Source organism: Eschrichtius robustus, chromosome 4 (assembly GCF_028021215.1).
Source record: "Eschrichtius robustus isolate mEscRob2 chromosome 4, mEscRob2.pri, whole genome shotgun sequence".
Taxonomy (NCBI): Eukaryota; Metazoa; Chordata; class Mammalia; order Artiodactyla; family Eschrichtiidae; genus Eschrichtius; species Eschrichtius robustus.
Window position 1 is genome coordinate 124,703,403 of NC_090827.1, and position 18,783 is coordinate 124,722,185.

The window sequence follows — 18,783 nt, forward strand, 5'->3', positions numbered from 1 at the left end:
CTGCTGAATTCATTTCCCCAGCCCCACTCTCACTAACTTTGGTGGCCAAGGCCACTTAACTGCAGGTAACCTTGGACTCTCCCCCCAGATGCAGGGAATAGTCTTGCTTTTAAGAAGTCATTTCTTTTTTTAGAAAATTTTTATTGAAGTATAGTTGATTTACGATGTTGTGTTAGTTTCTGGTGTACAGCAAAGTGATTGTTTATATATATATATATATGTATGTATGTATGTATATACATTCTTTTTCATATTCTTTTCCATTATGGTTTATTACAAGATATTGAATATATTTCCCTGTTCTGTATAGTAGGACCTTGTTGTTTATCTATTTTATGTATAGTAGTGCGTATCTGTTAATCCCAAACTCCTAGTTTATCCTCCCCCCGCCCTTTCCCCTTTGGTAACCGTAAGTTTGTTTTCTATGTCTGTGAGTCTGTTTCCGTTTTGTATATAAGTTCATTTGTATCTTCTTTTTAGATTCCACATATAAGTGATATCATATGATATTTGTCTTTCTCTTTCTGACTTATTTCACTTAGTATGATAATCTCTAGGTCTATCCATGTTGCTAAAAATGGCATTATTTCATTCTTTTTTATGGCTGAGTAATATTCCATTGTATATATGTACCACATCTTCTTTATCCATTCATCTGTCAATGGACATTTAGGTTGCTTCCATGTCTTGGCTATTGTAAATAATGTTGCTATGAACATTGGGGTGCATGTATCTTTTCAAATTAGAGTTTTCTCTGGATATGTGCCCAGAAGTGATATTGCTGGATCATATGATAATTCTATTTTTGGTTTTTTAAGGAACCTCCATACTGTTCTCCATAGTGGTTGTACCAATTTACATTCCCACCAACAGTGTAGGAGGGTTCCCTTTTCTTCATACCCTCTCCAGCATTTGTTATTTGTAGACTTTTTTTAATGTTAGCCATTCTGACTGGTGTGATACTTCGTTGGAGTTTTGATTTGCATTTCTCTGATAGTTAGTGAGGTTGAGCATCTTTTCATGTGCCTATTGGCCATCTGTATGTCTTCTTTGGAGAAATGTCTATTTAGGTCTTCTGCCCATTTTTTGATTGGGTTATTTGTTTTTTTGTTATTGAGATGTATGAGCTGTTTGCATATTTTGGAAATTAAGCCCTTTCGGTCACATCGTTTGCAAATATTGTGGAGAAGTCAGTTCTAATCAGGGTGTGAAGAAGTGGGAAATGCAAATAACAAAAACAGCAACAGTAATAGGTTCCATTCATGTCATTATTTACTGATGCTTATTCATCATGATCATGTCATTTAAACTGTATCAAATTACTGTTTTTTAAGTCAAAATAGTCTAATATTGACAAGTTCATTATGGCTCAGCCTAAATAATACTCAACATGATCCTCTTGTTCCGTCTCTCTTCAACCTCATCACCAGGTAGTCCCACATCCTCCCAGCCTCACCTGACTGCAGTTCCCCAGGTGTGCCTGCCCTCCTACAACTGTTTCCCGAGGCTCTTGCCTTTGCCTGCAATATCCTCCCCTACCTCTCCTGGGAAGCTCTTATTTGCCCTTCAAGACTCAGCTCAAGTTTCACCTCCTCAGGGAAACCTTCTCTGACTCTTCTCCTCCTACTTCCCTCTAGTTATACACGCACACAAACACACACTTGCACGCACACACACACACACACACAGAGGCTCCATTACACCATCACAAACCTTTATGGTGGGACCTCAGCTGAGCAGTAATTGCTTGTTTATGTATCTGCCTCCCCCATTAGATTATGAGTATGTGAAAGCAGAGATTGTGAGTTCATTTTGTCAGCACCAGTGCCTAGCCTAGCACTTGGTCGTTAATAAGGCCCTGTTGAATGAGAGAATTAAATCATTAAAAATCACAAGATTAATTGAGTGTAGTTTTATGATTGACCCATTGTGGCATAACTCCTGGTGTAATACACTATTTAACATTATGCCACGCACATTGCACGTGTTCCATAAATGTTTGTGAACTGAATGAATGAATGATGGCAGGTGAAAATCTCTTAATTAGATCCAGAGGGTCCTCTTTATTTGTACAATCCAAACAAGAAAGGCGTTCTCAGACACTGAAAAAAACTATGCCGCCATCTTTGTCTTACAAAAGACTCATCTGAATGATAATGAGTGTGGAAAATGGATTAGCTCCTGGGTGGACAGGTTTTTTCTGTTTGTTTGTTTGTTGTTTGTTTTTGTTTTTTGGCTGGGTAAAGAAGTAAAAGAGTGATAAGTGCTCCATCGCTTAGGGAGATTTATTCCCCTCTTATTTTCCATGATTTTAATTTTAGTGCTTATTTAATTAAGAAAATTAAACTATTTTGGGTACACGAATTAAAATTGGTAAAAAATCATGGTCCCCAGGGTTGTATTAATGTTGATTTTTATCATTATTTTATATCTCTGCCAATCATATAACTCTGGAGAAATTGGTTATCATCTGTTCTTGGATTCTAGTGATAAGGCATCATTATCACCAGGAGTATTCTACTATTATGTGGCCAAAGTGTGTTAGTAATCCAATTTTTAAAATGATCAATAAATGTTGCTAACCCTCATTGTATGTATTATTACATAATATGCGTCAAATAAAGTACTGAATTATTTTTAAAATAAGCAATAATGAAGACCTAATTTATTGGTCTTGGCTCAGAAACCAAGTGTTTTAAGGTGCATTAAGAAGGCTGTTTTTCAAGTTTTGTGAATTAAAGAGTGTGGTTCATCCTTTAGCCGGAGCAGACAAGCATCATTGAGATTAAGGATACGTCATAAAGCTAAAATCAAGCAAAACAGACTTCAGAAAAAAAATTATCAGGGATAAAGAGGGTTTTGAATTGGGTAGTGTGAAGTCTATGGATCAAATTGGGAATCTTAACAAAGTGTCCGACTCCATTTTTGATGTTTGATGATTGACAGCTATGAAGCCCCTCCACTGTCCCTTACCTCTCCGCCCCACGTCTGGATGAGCTGACCAGAAAGCCTAGGTGCTTCCTCCTTTGGCACCAGCAGGAAGTTAAAAGCATGAAACCCCAGCCCGTGGAAAGACCTCGCACACCAGCCCCACCCTCTAAACTCCATAAAACCCGAAGCCCATTCTTTCAAGCCATTTTACACTCGTTTGGGAGGCTGCCTTGTTCTCCCCAGAAAGCCTGTTATGGGAATAATGATCTCACACCCTTTTGGTGCATGTGTGGCATCATCAGTTTTGACATCCAAATTTTGGATGGGGCAGGGGATCCATTGTGCATCTGCAGGCTGACCACAATAGGGGAAAATTGACATTTGTAACAACGTGGAATCTTCTGATCCATGAGTAGCATACATCTCTCCATTTGTTTAAGTCTTCTTTAATGTTCCATAAATACCTTCTAGTTTTCAGCATGCACATTTTGGCCATATTTTGTTAAATTTTTCCTAAGTAGTTTATATTTTGATGCTGTACATAGTCTTAGTTTCCTGTTTCAATTTCCAGTTGTTCTTAACTAGTACATAGAAATATAATTGAAGTGACATCAGCAAGACGGCAGAATAGGAGTTCTCTGCCCTCATCCCCCCACAGTACATCGACTTTTACAGTCACCCACGGATAAGAGCACCCCTGTGGGAGTCCAGGGAGTCCAGCAGAGAAACCCCAGCGTGCCACTGACGCAGAAGAATCCAAGAATAGATTCATTGAAGATGGTAAGAGGAGCAGTTTCACTTTGCCCACATCACTCTTCTCCTAAGGCTCGGTGCCAGGAAAGACCCCCACAGCCATGACTTCTTTCACAGGGAAGACTGAGAGCATGTGAGTGAGTGCCCGGGTTCCCCAGCCGGGCAGGATGCTACCCAAGAGACCCGCTGCTTTCTCACTTCACCCAGATTACTGAGGGGATCTGCAACCTTGAGTGTTGGGAGAAGTTGAGAGTACAGCAGCCAGGGCTCGGAATTCAGCAAAGGGATACTACTAACTGCTTCATGGTTCTGCCTACTAACTGATTCACAGACTCCTGTCAGAAAGTCCCTCCACGAGAAATGATGGATGCCTCACATGCAGCCCCCCCCCCCCAACACCTAACTGCCCCCTCCTCGCGTAGCCGTCTTCTGTGGACAGTGAGAACGGCAGATGACTACCAAGCAAGCACAGAAAGCCAGTCTAATTCTGCAAGATTAGATGAAGGCTCACAGACTTGAGCATTTCAGAACACCTCATTAGGGAAAACAAATGGGACACTTTCAACACCTAGCCAGGCTTTGCAGGACTGAGAGAAGGTATACACTCTTAGGAACTTCCCCAAGAAGGAACAAAAAGTGCGGAGCAGGCACACCCATTGGAAAGGTCTGAAAAAGCCTCAGAGTCTCTGGCTGGGCTATCAAGTGAAGGTATCTCTCTCCTAAAGCCAGTCACTAAAGCCTAGAGGTGACTGCTGCTTCAAAAGTGAAAACAGCAATGTAAGACTTTAAGCAAGGAGCATGAAAAATCAAGGAAACATGATATCATCAAAGAAGCACAATAATTTTCTAGTAACTGACCCCAAAGAAATAGAAATCTATGAATTGCCTGACAAAGAATTCAAAATATAATAATTGTTTTAAGGACACTCAGTGAGTACAATTCAGTGAGCACACAGATAGACAATGTGACAAATTCAGTAAAACAATGTATGAACAAAACTGAGAGTTTCAATAGAGAGATGTAAACTACCTGAAAGAGAAATTAAGAAAGCAATCCCATTTACAATAAATAGCATCAAAAAAAAATAAAATACTTAGGAATAAATTTAACCAAGGAAGTAAAAGATCTATACACTGAAAACTATAAGACATTGTTGAAAGAAATTGAAAAAGAGACAAATATATGCAAAGACACCCTATGTTCATGAATTGGAAGAATTAATATTAAAATGTCTATACTATCCAAAACAATCTATAGATTCAATGCAATCCCTATCAAAATTCCAAAGGCTTTGTTCATAGAGATATTTAAAAATCCTAAAATTCTTACAGAACCACTAAAGGCCTCAAATACCCAAAGCAATCTCGGAAAGAAGAACAAAGCTGGAAGTATCACACTTCCTGATTTCAAACTATATTGCTTAACTATAGTAATCAAGAGTATGGTACTGACATAAAAACAAACACATAGACCAATGGGACAGAACAGAGATCCCAGAAATACAGTCAACTAATCTGATAAGGACACCAAGAACATTCAAATGGGGAAAGGATAGTCTCTTCAATAAATGGTGCTGGGAAAACTAGATATCTACATGCAAAAGAATGAAATTGGACCCCTACCTTATTCTACTCACAAAAATTAACTTATGCTGAATTAAAGAGTTAAATCTAAGACCTGAAACTATAAAACTTCTAGAAGAAAACATAGGGGGAAAGTTCCTCGAAATTGGTCTTGACAATGATTTTTTGGATAGAAAACCAAAGGCGTAGGCAACAAAAGCAAAAATAAACAAGTGGGCTACATCAAACTAAAAAGCAAAGAAAACAATCCAAAAAATGAAAAGGTAACCTAGAGAACATTTGCAAACCATATATCCAATAAGGGACTAATATCGAAAATATATAAGAACTCATACAACTCAATAGCAAAAAAACCAAATAATCTGATTTTAAAATGGGCAGAGGAACTGAATGGACATTTTTCCAAAGAAAGTATATAAATAGCCAACACTTGTACGAAAGGATGCTAGACATCACAAATCATCAGGGAAATGCAAATCACAGTGAGATACCACATCACACCAGTTTGGATGGCTATTATCAAAAAGAGAAGATACCAAGCATTGGCAAGGATGTGGAGAATAGGGAACCTTTGTACACTGTTGGTGGGAATGTAAGGTGGTATAGCCATTGTGGAAAAAATGGATGTTCCTCAAAAAATTAAAATAAAATTGCTATATGATCCAGCAATTCCACCTCTGGGTATATATCCAGAGGAAATGAAATCAGTATCTTGAAGAGAGATCTGCACTCCCATGCTCACCACAGCATTTTTATTCTATAACTATGTAAAAGACATAGCAATGGCCCTCGTATGTGGGAAGCACATGATGAATATTAGCCTTTATTATACCTATTACGTGATAGTTCTCTGCACATTATTGTAATCTGCTCTTTTTTTTTTTAAGATTTTTTTTTTATTTTTATTGATTGATTGATTGCTATGTTGGGTCTTCGTTTTGTGCGGGGGCTTTCTCTAGTTGCGGCGAGCGGGGACCACTCTTCATCGCGGTGCGCGGGCCTCTCATTATCGCGGCCTCTCTTGTTGCGGAGCACAGGCTCCAGACGCGCAGGCTCAGCAATTGTGGCACACGGGCCTAGTTGCTCCGCGGCATGTGGGATCCTCCCAGACCAGGGCTCGAACCCGTGTCCCCTGCATTAGCAGGCAGACTCTCAACCACTGCGCCACCAGGGAAGCCCCAGTAATCTGCTCTTTTTAATGATATGTTGGAAGCATACTTCCCTGTGAATAAAAAGATACATGATTTCTTATTCCTATGCACTCTTTCATTGTAAGAAAATAAATGTGAGTGCAAATTTTAGCTACAGTGCTATTTATTACCACACTGGGTAAACCAGAGGAAAACTGGACTTGTCTAAATATCTTGTGGTATTACAAGTGTAGAATCAAAAAAGTTCAGAAAGGTTGTGCAGCTGCTATGGAAAACCGTATGGAGGTTCCTTTTAAAATTAAAAATAGAACTATCATATGATCCAGCAATTCCACTTCTGGGTATTTATCCAAAGAAAACGAAAACACTAACTTAAAAAGGTGTATGTACCTCCATGTTCACTGCAGCATTATTTACAATAGCCGACATAGGGAAGCAATCTACGTGCCCATAGATAGATGAATGGATAAGGAAAATATGTTACATATGTACACAATAGAATATCATTCAGCCATAAAATAGAATGAAATCTTGCCATTTGCAACAATATGGATGAACCTTGAGGGCATTATGCTAAGTGAAATACATCAGACAGAGAAAGACGAATAGCATATGGTCTCACTTATATGTGGAATCTAGAAAACAACAACAGCAACAAAAACCACAAGAACACACACAAAACAGCTTATACCAGCTTGTTGTGTATTTAATGTTGTAGCCAAAGAGGAGAGAGCTAACTTCCCTTTCAGGCTAACTCAAAATGAGGTAATGAGGCTGGGATTGGAGGTTCTCACTGCCAATCCTCTTTGCCCCATGAGGGGCTTTAAGGTGACTTTGAAGCAAATGCCAACTTGAGGGCAAATCCTACTGGAAAGTCCAGATTCACTTAGATGGAAAAGGAAGAAATTTCCCAAGGATGGAGCTGAAACTGATTGAATTAATCTGACACTGAGAAGCAAGGAATAAAGGGGCAGGGAGATTACTCCGTGACTGGTCTCCAGGTTTCTTGGTGTCCTGAAAATTGTTGCCTCTTTGTTTATCATAAAAGCAAAATAAGGCCTGGTTTAAAGAAAGGAGCCATACTGCAATCTGGCCAGTACCAAACATATACCTTGATGGAAGCTTAGAAGGCTTGTCTCAATCATAATGTGTATACTGGTTATCTTTAATTACCTGGTAATACAAACATAAAATTTCATACTCTGTGGTATTGTATACAGCACAAAGGAAAAGGGCCTTCCTTACCCCACCAATCCAATCCCATTCCCCAGTGGCTACTATTATTATTTGGCATGTACTCTTTCATTCTTTCATGTTCTCCTATGCTCATATGAACATGTGGATACAAGTTAAAATGTTGATATTTTTATTAAAATTGATTTATTCCATACATAATGTTCTACAAATTGATATTTTCATTTACTAAAATATCGTGGACAACTTACCTCTTCCCAATTTTGTCCAAGATAGGCTTTACCAGGAATAATGTAAATAGGAAGCATTACCTTAATACAGCCTCCCTCACAAAGCCCTCCCAAATTATATATGTGTATTTTAACCAAGGCCATCTGGAAATAATTCTTTATATTTGTCTGTCCTGTTTCACTGCACAGTTCCTGAATGCCCATCCCAGAACTAGTGCCAAGCTGGCTGTGTCAGAATCATTCTAGTTTTTAAAAAAATATAGATTCTGGGCTCTAGCTTCAACAAGTCTCATCCCATAATAAGTCTGGAAAAGGAGCTGGGAATTTATAAAATGTAACACAAGTGATTCTAATGATCAGCCAAGTTTGGAGACAATGGGACCATCAATGTTTCCTGGAGACCACATTAGCCATTATCAGTAGTGGAAAATGAGCTTGTGGCCACCACAGCAAGTCAGTTCACTTAGCAATACTCCACTCTTATCAGGGTGCATTGTATTCTACCATGTGAATGTGCGACGCCTTGTGTAACTTACGCCCTATTGATGAACATTTAAATTGATTCCAAACTTTTTTTGCATTGTATTCCACCAAGTGAATGTGCCACGCCCTGTGTAACTTACGCCCTATTGATGAACATTTAAATTGATTCCAAACTTTTTTTTTTTACAAGTAACACTGTAACAAACATCTGAGTGTGTGTGCGTGTATATGTAAAAACAGAGACAATTAGAGAGTCTCTGTAGAATAACTTCCTAAAAATGGAATTTCGGGTTAAAGGGGTATCTGCTTTTTAATTTTTGAAACAACCCCTCCAAAACCACACCACATAGGCTCCTTTCTTGTTCTACGATGTATTATCAAATGATGAAGCATCTTATTTCATTCTCCAAAGAAATACATTAATTACAGTTATTAACTATAAATAATGTCATTCTAAAGTCAATGGTAGTTATGATTATTCTAGATTTTTACTAATGTGGATTTTTCTTTGATACTTCAATAGAACTCATGTTGTTTTTTACCTTTCTCAATTATTACTTTATTTTTTATTGAAGTAAGTTGCTGTACAGTATTACATGTTACAGATGTACAACATAGTGATTCACAATTTTTAAAGGTTACACTCCATTTATAGTTATTATAAAATATTGGCTATATTCCCCGTGTTGTACAATATATCCTTGTAACTTAATTTATACCTAATAGTTTGTACCTCTTACTCCTCTGCCCCTATATTGCCCCTCCTCCCCCTTCCCCTCCCTTCTCCCCACTGGTAACCACTAGTTTGTTCTCTATGTTATTTTTGAAATAACTAAAAATCGTAAGTCTGTGTACTTTTTATACTTAAAATACCATGTTCATTTGTTACTGAACTTTGCCCCAAAGTCCAGCAAGCCAAATGCTGAGACGTGGAGGTTTGCATCAGACAAAAGGTTTATTCAGGAGGCAGCCAAGTGAGGACAAAGAAGAACAAGTCTCAAGTCAGCCTCCCCCAAGGCGAGGGGCTCGGAATATTTATGGGATAAAGCTGAGGCACAGGGAGCGTGGGGAAGGGTGACTGAAGATAAGGAAAAGGTGAGGTAATTGTCCTGCCCTGCAGATGCCACAGGTGCAACTCAGTAACAAGGCTCTTCGTGGAGGAAAATGGCGGTTAGCATGCTGTAAGGGTGGAGTTTTTGGCCCTCTGACGTCACAGGGTCACCAGTGGACACTCGCACATGCCCAGTTGGAGGGTCGGTGGTCTCAAACCGGCTCGAACTAGACACAGCTGACTCCAAGTTCCTGATAGAACAACTTGGGCAAACATTGTTTAGGCTACCTGACACTTGGAGGACGAGCAAATTTTTGCAAAAATAATCAAAGTGGAGATTTATCAGAGAAGGTACGTTACAGTCCATTATTTATTAAGCAATTTAAAGGCTCTAACCGGTGACTACCCTTGTTTTCACATTTGGTACACATGTATTTCCGAAGAATAACCAAATAGCAACCATTTGTCGGGACTTACTATGTGCCAACCACATTACATGTACTAGCTCATTTAACTCTATTTAGAAATAGGGAACTAAAGCCAAAATTAAGGTGACCACACAGCTAATAAATATTAGAAATGAGATTTGAACCCAAGCTGACTGATCCCCAGGCCCAGGCATGTGATACTCAGAGGATTCAGATTTAACTTTTCTATTTTACTGTGATAGAGCAACGTGAATGGAACCTCAAGTATATTACAAGGCACACAGAAAGGCGCTACTTACTCAGCCATAAAAAGGAACGCACCTGAGTTATTTGTAGTGAGGTGGATGGACCTAGAGTCTGTCATACAGTGTGAAGAAGTCAGAAAGAGAAAAACAAATACCGTATGCTAACACATATATATGGAATCTAAAAAAAAAAAAAAAAAAAAAAAAAATGGTCAGAAGAACCTAGGGGCAAGACGGGAATAAAGATGCAGACCTACCAGAGAATGGACTTGAGGATACGGGGAGGGGGAAGGGTAAGCTGGGACAATGTGAGAGAGTGGCATGGACGTATATACACTACCAAACGTAAAATAGCTAGTGGGAAGCAGCCGCATAGCACAGGGAGATCAGGTTGGTGCTTTGTGACCACCTAGAGGGGTGGGATAGGGAGGGTGGGAGGGAGGGAGATGCAAGAGGGAAGAGATATGGAGACATACGTATATGTATAACTGATTCACTTTGTTATAAAGCAGAAACTGACACACCATTGTAAGGCAATTATACTCTAATAAAGGTGTTAAAAAAAAAGAAGAAAAAAAAAGGGGGGGCAATGATGCACGGAGGGGAGAAGGGTGAGTAGGTCACACAGCTTTCTGCAGCAGCATTTCTCAGAAGGCATTTGCTGATTCTGGGTGCAGGGCTGGAGACTACACATCCAAGAAGAACTGCTGGGAATCAAGAAACCAGCAGAGCTATTGTGATCATAAAGGACTGGAGAGACACAGCTGGAGAGTGGAGGTGTCTTGAGCATTCAGTCCCCTACCCCCACATGGTTATATATAAACTCTGAAGCTTCACGGACTGGAAAGAAAAAAGAAAACTACTGAGAAAAACTAAAATGAATCTATCAATATGTTAGAAGCTAGGATTGCAGTTACCCTTGGACGTTGAGTTTTAAGGGGGCTTGTGCATTGCTGGTAGGGTTCTGTTTCTTGATCTGGGTGATTTTTGCAAGCTATATTCACTTTGTGAAAATTTATCAAGCTACATGCCTATTATTTGTGCAAGGTTCTGTAGTATGTTTCATATATATATATACACACTTAAAGATACATATACAAGAAGCATGTTTCATACATAGAGACACACATAAACAGAAATATCCATACATAAATGTTTTAGATAAATATTTGTATGTATCCACATATACACAACATACATTTTGTCCATTATTCTTTCATGCAGGTAAAAGGGTTTCTTCTTCTTAATGTTTAAAATTGTTAAAATAGTATGGAAAATTTAAGACTTTTACAATCTAAGACGTTAAGGGGAAAGATATCCACTCTGTACCTTGGCTTAATAAAATTGCCTAAATTTTAATAAATGTCATCGTTATCAACAGTTCAAAGTCACACATAAGTTCATGTATTAAACTTTGTTACTGAGCAGTATATCATCACATAAAAATGAATATGAATCAGAGGATCATTACGAAATAAAATGTGTAATGACAAAAAAAAAGGCGCTACTGTCACCTCTTAACCTGTTCAAACAATTGTGTTTATGTAGCATATACCCTGAACTGCTAACTCCCACCTTGTCCACTACCTCACCTCTCAGCCTTCTGTCTGCTCTTCTTAGCTTTGGAAGATTCTGGGTACAGGCGGAAATGATGAACTATTGCAATAAAAAAAAAGAGAATTGCTCAGGCAGACCCATTTATGACCACATCCATCTATGACAGGGGTTGGGGGAAGGGTTAACATTTTAACACCCTACTTACTTCTTATCAAAGAAACGGGGGGAGAGGGACTTCCCTGGCGGTCCAGTGGTTAAGACTTCGCCGTCCAACGCAGGGGGTGCAGGTTCCATCCCTGGTGGGGCAGCTAAGATCCCACATGCCTCACAGCCAAAAAACCAAAACATGAAACAGAAGCAATATGGTAACAAGTTCAGGGACTTCCCTGGTGGTCCAGTGGTTAAGACTTCACCTTCCAATGCAGAGGGTGAGGGTTCAATCCCTGGTCGGGGAGCTAAGATCCCACGTGCCTCGCAGCCAAAAAGCCAAAACAGAAAAAGGAGTAATATTGTAACAAATTCAATAAAGACTTAAAAAAAAAAATTGCAACAAATTCAAAAAAGACTTTAAAAGATGGTCCACATCAAAAAGAAAAAAATTTATTTAAAAAAAGTTTTGGGACTTCCCTGGTGGCCCAGTGGTTGAGAATCCACCTTCCAATGCAGGGCATGTGAGTTCGATCCCTGGTAGGGGAACTAAGATCCCACATGCCATGGGGCAGCTAAGCCCACGCTCCACAACTACCCAGACCGAGCACTCTGGAGCGGGAGCACCAATACTAGAGAGAAGCCGGCGCGCTGCAAGGAAGAGCCCACGTGCTGCAGGCTAAGACCCGACGCAGCCAAATAAATTAAATAAATAAATAAAAACGGGGGAGAGCTTTGAGATGTTTCTTAATTGGCTATGCATAGAAATAGGAATTTAGGACTGATTGTTCTTTGTCTATTAAAAAAATTCCTCATTCATCCACAAATTGCGTTAACTCCACAAATACTTGCTGAGCTCCTACTGTATGGGAGGCCCCGTTACAGACGCTGGAAAACGAGAACGGGCATGCGTGCACGTGCACACACACTTCCTCCTGGAGCTTACGGTAACAAGATAACTTAGTAAGATCTTATACCTGTTGGTGATAAGTGTGAGGAAAATAAAGATGGTTTGACCTTTCCAAAGCAATGTACACAAGTGGACAAGAATAAACAAATCATACATGTATTCAGTACACTGTCTCCAATTGAATTAATATCTAAAAATAAGGTATAAACTTATAAAGGAAAAAGGCCATTTGTTGACTTGGATCTCTCAAAGTCTCTGCATCATAAGGGGAAGAGCAAACCTCCTTACTAAAAGATCCATACTTTTATTGCTTTTCATGAAGTTCAGTGACAGAGTAGTATACTTCATCCAGCCTTTGGAAAACAAGTATTGACGTTAATCTAAGGTGAAGCTAGGAGAACACTAGTTCATAAGGAATGAAGTAAAAATCCAAACTGCCATGCTTGGGGCTGGTTCCTTCAGCTTTCACTACCTCTCCTCTGCTCTACAGCTCTCTGCTCTGAGGCCCACCCTCTCCCCTCTTCAGCAAACCAGACCATCAAGTTAATAAGAGTTGATTTGTAAATAGCGTCTCCCTCACGCCATCTCCATCCCCCTTTGGCCAGGCTCCTACTTTTCTGCTCAATGGCACAGATGCGGCTTTGAGCTGACTGGGACCAGGCAGCTATTAGCAGCAAATCCAGTGAGGGAAATTAATGAAAGGGACAACTAATAAAAGACAGCTCAGGACAGCCAGACTAACTTGCTCCGAGCAGTAATTAACTTTTTTTCTTTTTCTTTTCTTTTTTTTTTTTTTTTTTTTAGCTCATGAAGGTAAATATGCCATCGGCACTGGTCCAGTCTAACTCTTCTTTATTAAAAAGGAGAGAGCAGAGCTATTCATGGGGAGCTGAGACTTAATCTGTTTTCCCCCCAAGAAGAACAATTTTAAATTACTTGTGTGATGTGTTTGTAGATCCATGATGCCCAAATCAAGATATACCTTTAAAGATGAGGGAGAAAGGAGGTAGATGAAGAAATACGTCTCTGAATAAAAAAAAATAGTCATCCTCTGCTCAGAGGCAGCTTGAAAGAGAGAATCTTTTTTAAAGCTTTGCTCTTCTTCCGTACCTAAAATGATTGACTTTTTCTGTTCAATGCAAGCGCTGAATAAAAAACAAGATTGGATTCAAAGTGCAAGCCAAGTCTTAGATGTCGGTGTTAAATATTAGCCTAGCTTGAGGGACGTTTCAGTTGCCTTTCTCCATCCTCCACTTTCCATTTTTAAAGACACAGTTATAAAAGGCAACTTAAAATTTTGTGTCTTCATCTATTTTTGAAAATCAACACAGCTCTTCTTCTGAAGATATGTCTCCTGAAAATACACGTATCAACATAAAACAGTTAGGGTTTGTCCAAAAGTGTTTCTAAAAACAAACCTATAGTATTTTATAAAAACTTTGAAAATCAGAACTAGAAAAGACTTTGGAAATATCTAGTCTTATCAGGCTTATCAGGCTGAGAGACTTACTCATGGTCACACAGCCAATCAGTAACAAAAAGGACCCTCACCACAAATTCAGCCTCTTGACTCAATCCAGTGCTCTGGCTTCCCCAAAATGAAAAGCCTCATCACATATTCTAAGTTAATAAGCTGATTATAGTACTTCGGCCAAATGTGTAATTTATCTTTACTGTCCCCTTACAGGCTTGGGTACAACAGGATCAAATAACATTATCACAATGAGTTTTATCCATAGCGCCCCAGGAATCAATCTACTCTTCAAACTAGCCTCCAGAACCTATGCAAGCACCTCAGTCGCTTTCTGGATAGGATGGGGGCAAACACATAATTGCGTGCAGGGCTCTCTCAAGAATAGATGTCTTCAGATAATGGGTGCCCTCCTGCAAAACTGCCTTCAGTCAATCAGTAACACTATACAAAGGAGAGTACAGCTGCATATTATTATTTCCCACAAGATAGCAGAAAGGTTATGTGTCGTGAATGACAGAACTTCATACATGCTTCTACATTAGCAGTATGGAGAAATAAAGTTTATTACAATAGAGAAAATGAGGACAGTGACACTATATGCTTTAAAAATAAAAATAGCTTTTATTACATAAGGTATGTAAAGTAGTGAAATTCGTAGGAACAGAAAGAAGAATATTGGTTTCCAGAGGTTGGAAGGGAGGAGAAATGGGAGCTGTTGTTTGATGGGTGTAGAGTTACAGTTTTGCAAGATGAAAACATTCTGGAGATTGGTTGCACAACACTGCAAATATACTTAAAACTACTAAACTGTACAGTTTAAAATGGTTAAGATGATTTTTAAAAATCACTCTAAGAATGGCTGTAGACTTTGAGGCATGAAGCTTTCTTGTATGGCCAAAAATAAAAATAAAATAGTCTTTTATAACAGAATCTTCAAACTATTCAGAGGTGAGCCACCAAGTTTTACAGACTTTTTTTTTTTTTTTGCTACAAATAAGTTATATAGTCTTCAAATAAATATACTTCCATATTGATCAAAGTGGGTTTTTATGATGCAGTAACAACCTTCAAATCTTCCTGGCTTTCAACTCACAAGTTTTTTTCTCCCTCATGTAATATCCACTGTGAGTTGAGGTGACTCACAAGAACCACTACTCTTTAATATGATCACTCAGGAGCCCAAACAGCTTTGATATGTTGGCCTCACCCTCTCAGGAGAAGAGGAAGATAGAGACCAGAGATGGAGCCCCACCCTATTGTAAGGGGCCTGAGCATGCCCAATAGGGTTAGAACAACCGATATTCATGGAGACTAGAAATGTCCTCCACAGTATCCAGCAGCAGGATTTTGTCCAGGTGGAATGAAATGAAGTCACAGGCTTTGAATAAGAGTTCCAGAGTAGGATAAAGATAGTACCAATGAAATTCTGTTTCCTGAAACATGCAGGAATATTGCCTAGTGTATATGGGAGGCGCTATCAGGACAAGAAATAGTGATACTCAAACAGTGATACAATGATGAAGGGCAGTGGCTGACGGTTGTGACTGTTACAGATTCTGTGAGACAGTGAAGATACTGTGTGGTGTAATCATAGCTACCTTGTTTAATGTTATTTGGAGACTCCCAATCCCTTCAAATATGCTATCAAAATTCTAAAGTGTGTCATGAATACCAAAAAGTTGAGAAGCCTAACATTTATGAGTACTCTCCTTTTAGTCCCTTACGAAAGATCTTGTAACATCACTTGTTTTGCTGGGGTAGGAAAAGGGAACCATTGAACTTTGGTGTCTTTTTGGTGGAAAGAGATAGAACTAGCAATTATCTGGAGAGCTATGACCAGTAGTTGCCCCCATAGGGATTTGCTCCATCCTGCTTTGTAATGTGTTACCACCATTACCATCTTATACATGTTGTTATCGAAGACATGAGTATCTGAGAGATTCAGAGTAATGTGAAGGTGAGGGAAGTACTCTGGCCAGTGCCTTCATCAGTTCAGTTTCATCTTATGTAGCTCAGAACCATTTTGCTCTGAAAAAAACTCTAGGAAGTCTAGACAAGTCTCCCCAATGTAGGAGAGCAGAATGGTCTTAAGATTCCAGAACAGTTTTACTCAAGTAGAACTGAAACCCCTTTTAAATTATTTGCTCACAGAAAAATAAAACTCAGTTTTCACTACACTCTTTCTGATTCTTCCCAGACTAAAGATGTCATATAGACTCTCCTAGGTCTACTGAAAATGATAAGAACTTCTTTTGCAAAGCCATCAAGAGCTCTATTGGCAAGGCTTGCCTGTGCAGTGCCCATGTCGTGCAGATATGGTGAAATCATTTCCTTCTAATTCAAGAGAAACGCTGGATTTGAACTCAAAACTTTTGAGTTGCTTTAGTGCTCCACCAGCAAAATTATGTTTTCTTCTTTGTCTATTTCAAGCTGCTGCCATGGCAATTTTGAGTTAAGGAAGATATTAGTTCAGATAGGTTTGATTCAGAAAAAACATTTTTGATCATGTTCTAGGCACTGTGAAATGAAAGAAAGTATTAATGCATTAATATAATAGTTATCTAAAGTTTACGGTTAGACTTTTCTCCATACAGTTTCAAAGGTTTTACCTCATTTGATTTCTTTTCCAAAATTATCTGGAAAGTAAGGCAAAAAAAAAAAAATTGATCATATCCTCACAATGAATCAATCTTCTTGTACATGTTTGCATGTAGTGTTTCAATATATGTGAAAGGTATGAAGAAAAAGCACAAAATCAAAGTTATCCCAGAATCCCTCATTTTTAAATTATTTCAATGCATAGCAAAATTTATGTTACAGAAAGAAAGCAATGGCAAGCCCGTGGGGTTGTCTTTTGTCACACTGGCACTAGTTTGGCTTCTTTCTGCTATTCTTATACCAAAGAGGCAATAAACCCCCTTGAGCGTCATAGAGCTGCCTGAGGAGGCCTGACAGAGCATAGAAGATTTTATGCCAGAATACAATGCACAAAGGGATCATAAACACATGTGAAAAGGAAGATGACCTCTTTGTCACAAGGAATTAGGCTTTATTGCAAGCTGCTACCCTGGAAACCAGCCCCCAGCTTTCTCTGCTTATTTTGAAGGTTCCTGTTTCCATATAACATGGACTTCAGTACTTTTACTTAATTGTTTCTAGATCAAATAAGATAGGTGAAAGATTCTGGTTCTTTGCTTCGTTGTTTAATGTCTCCAGGTATGCCTCCAGGTCCCGGAGTGAAGAGAATCAAGGAGAAGGTGGTAATGGAATCATTAGAAGGTAAGGATGAATGAAGAAAAATACTGGTGGCACAGTCTGTTCTACAATTCAACAAGATCAGAGAAGATATACACTTGTTTTTGAATCTTTGAAAGACCAGCTACAGTCCAAACAGCCTCTCTTGGAGCTGTGTCCTTTGAAATAACTCTAACTTTTTGCCTTTTGATTCCTTACATCTCTGGAATTCAGTATACCCTACAGTGTCTACCAGGTAACATGACTCTACGGGGCTATTGCCAAAGTCCAAACAAAATTAAAAGTATGCTTCCATTGGGAAAAAATCTTGAATCCCAAGTCCTTCTATTTCGTAAGAAGTATGACTTTTGTGAGAAACTTGTTATGAAGAAAAACGATTGCTTATACAATTACAGCCTTGAAAAGTAAAAAAGAAAGATAAGTAAAAAGAGAATTTACAATGAGCTAAACAACTGTTGAAGCTCTGAGTCCAAAAGCTGGTGGGACACTTGAAGAATGGCCCGGGGTCCAGCTTGGTGAGGTGCGGGGGCTCGGGAGAGGAATGGGACCCCGGTCGCGCAGGTGCTTCGCGGATCCCCCTTCGTTCCCGCCTGCGTCTCCCCGCCCCCGCCTTCCCGGAATCCTGGGCTTAGGGCCCGAGGAGGCTGAGCGTTTCTCCCACAGGTGAGACCTACCCAGGCTGGAGCGCAGAGCTGGCGGCTGGCGGGTTGCTCAGGAAGCCCCAGCCTTTCACGTAGCGTTCCTAGTCAATAATCCAAGTTGGCTTTCCCCGCTTCGCGCTTGAGGGTTTGGAGAAGCTGGGTGAGAGAGAAAGCAGAGATGAAAGCAGAGAACTCACACCGCCTTCCCTCCTCCTGCGACCCCGGCACCAAGAGGAAAGAAAAAAAAAAAAAAGTCATTTATTGTAGCGCACACACCATCAGGACTCTTTCCCACTCTCCATCTTCCGACTCCCACCACCTTGCAGGGATATAATAGCTCCGGCCACACTGGCTTTCTCGATCCGCTTTCCGGATGACTGAATTTCTTTGCTCCTCTCTCCTGTCGGGGACCATCTGAAACTGCCCCCATCTTGCGTTCCCAGGGGCCCTCCCCACCCGCCTCGTTTCCACTCGGGGACCAAAGAGCAGCTCACTTCGGCGTCCTCCATAAGACGAACCCCACCCAGGCTGGGTAAACCAAACTGGGAAAGGAAAAACAGGTGGGGGGCGAGGAGGACCGCTCCTGCAGACCTCGGCCCCGGCGGACCCCGGCGGGTGCCCACTGCGAGCCACGTGGGGAGGCCCCAAGCGAGGCGCACGCCCGCAAGGGCTTTGGAAAAGAGACTGCCGAGAACAATGAACCCTGGAGGACAGAGGGAGGTGGAGGGGGCTGAGAACTCTTCGTCCTT